At 35.6% G+C, this 2,575-nt stretch overlaps 1 long non-coding RNA gene across 1 annotated transcript; it reads right to left on the minus strand.

Annotated features, from left to right (window-relative positions):
• Positions 1–901: 901 nt before the first annotated feature.
• LOC136243409 (uncharacterized) lies at positions 902–1,568 on the minus strand. The gene is made up of 3 exons (XR_010694868.1): positions 1,346–1,568; positions 1,226–1,289; positions 902–1,014 (listed from the first exon to the last, which is right to left on the minus strand). It is a non-coding gene; the product is annotated as an uncharacterized lncRNA (long non-coding RNA).
• Positions 1,569–2,575: the final 1,007 nt, after the last annotated feature.

Here is a 2,575-nt window from a genome sequence, read left to right on the forward strand (position 1 = left end):
CTGCACCTGGTGCTTTATTACAATCTCACACTGTTGAAACAAGGGTGTTTAACTACACTCTTCCAAAGGTGTACTGTAGCACTTACGTACACTCTTTAGAGAGTTAATTTCTACCCTTGGGTTGCCTATTACATCAAGGTTTGTAAACTTTATGAAAGAGAGTATTTATAACACCCTGGGTGTATTTATGCTCCCTAGGAGGTGTACATATTTTCAAGGCATACAGTACATGCAATCCAGGCCAATTAACTTTTATATTTGTATCAAGCATCTATCTCTTGTTATGACCATGCACTGTTAATTTATTATTCCCACATAAGTCATCAGTAGGAAACAACCATTACTCCTACAGTAGCTACAACATCAGGATAGATGTATAATTTATTATGTAGTAGAAGTTCAGTATCTGACTTATAATTATTTTATTTACTTTTAATTTAGTAATGTTGATTAGGGTGTACATAAAGCAAAAGTTAAAAGTACAGAATAACTGTACAGTTCATGTATATGTGATGTATGAATGTGGACTGATCCCACTGCTTGAAGGTTCTTAGTTTACTAATTTGTTAAGATGCCTTACTGTAGTTATACTGATAGAAAAGTGTCAGTAAACTTAAGTATATGGAACATAATTATTTTACTAAGTTTTAAACTCTCAGTAAAACATCAGTGAATGCAGGTTTACTGAAAAACTACTAAAATAACAAACAATTAACTGTTCCATATACTGGGGATATACCACTGTAGTAAACTAAGATACTTCAAGCAGTGTCCTGAATAAAATAAACTAGTGCGAGACACAATCTGACAAGAGGTCTCATCACCTAGGATGTAAGCATGATAATGTGCATCATATGTACATTTGTAAAAATTAAACGAAAAATAATAAATGTTTGTTCATCAATTACAAAAATCTTTTGGACCACTCCAGTTGTCAGCATGTCATCAATAGCTTTAACAATCACACCAGTTTTAAGCTTGTACTCATCACCATCAACCTTCACCCAGCTACAACTGCAAGAAATCAAAGAATAATATAGTTTTTAACCTCCATAATACAGGGAAAAGAATGTAGTGTATTTGTGTGTGTGTGGGTGGGGTGTTGTGGGTGCATGCATGTGAGTTCATGTATGCATGCACGCATGTGGATTCTTGCGTGCAACTCGCTGTATTATGGAGGCATGGGCCGGGTGTGTGCTTGTGTGCAACTCCCTTGAATACAAACCTGAAAGCACTTGAAAAAGGCTTGTCCAACTGTTCTTCAAATCTGGTATCACACACAGCAGAGCCTGCAATATAAGCATTGCTATTATGCACTATTACAATGACCATTCACTGCGCTAACCTCCAGGTCAGATATCCATGATAGCTGTTTTTCATTCCTATTTAAGTAGCATTGATATAGCTGATGTTTCATCACAAGGGAGTAACTAGGTAGATTGATAAAATTTCCAATTGCTTGAACAAGAGAATTAAAGCAAGAATGCTTCACTTCAAATCACATGGCCCAGTGACACAGCAGAGGTCAACTTGTAGAAAATTACATAACTTATTGAAGAATTTATTCAAATATATGGCTTACTGTATCATCAATCTGGGGGTGTGCAATAAAAAATGCATTTTAGGAAGAATACTGCTGTCTGAGTAAAGAATACAGAACTCATGGTGATACAGCAGTCAAATAAGCTGCAACTGCTGTGGTAGGAGCAAAGAGCAAATCTACAATCTCCATCATGGTAAAAAAATTTCCAATGCTCATCCTGCTGTGGAACAAATTCTCTGATGAGAAGTGGCAAAGTCTGTCCCAGAAGCCAAGTCTTGTTTACAAGCCAAGTCAAGTTTTCAAGTTTGTCAAAATATAAAAACAATTATTGCAGATCCTTGCTATATAGGGATCATGGAGGTTAGGATTTTTCTGGCCAACAATATCACCCCTAAACCAGCTTCACAATACCTTTCTGATGCCTTGGCAGTATTAGTTAGGTATAACCAAACCCAAAAGTGCCTTCAATACGACTCTAAATGCTTCCAATAAATTATTACAAAAAAATCTAAATGGGTCTGACTAGCTAAATTGAGGACCACCAGATATGTGACTGGATTTGCAGGATCAACATTAATTTTATGACTTTAAAGGACCATAACTTAATGCAGGAGTATGCTATTTTAGTCCAGTCATTTTATGAGAAAAAAGGGGTCAACCTTTAACTAATTGCAACACAAATGGTTTCAACAGTGTCTAGCACAGAAAAATGTGCTCTATAACATATCAAAAGTCCCGGAAAATCCCATAAGGGGAAAGTGACCTTTTGCATGACCTTTTAAGCAAAAAATTAGGATTTGTACTTCTATTTCAGTTGTACATTATCCAAACTATTTATATTTGGTATCACATGATTGCTCTCACTATAAGGAACAAGATGACACTTGTTTGGTATCCATAGCTTAATCTGTTCTAAAGTTATCATCATTTTACTGTACAAAACTAATATTATTCAGTACCGCCCACGCACTTAATTAAATTTTGGTTTAAGCTATTTATCGCTTGTCTAATGATAGTTTTCCCATGGCAAGG

This window comes from Dysidea avara, chromosome 2 (assembly GCF_963678975.1).
Source record: "Dysidea avara chromosome 2, odDysAvar1.4, whole genome shotgun sequence".
Lineage (NCBI taxonomy): Eukaryota > Metazoa > Porifera > Demospongiae > Dictyoceratida > Dysideidae > Dysidea > Dysidea avara.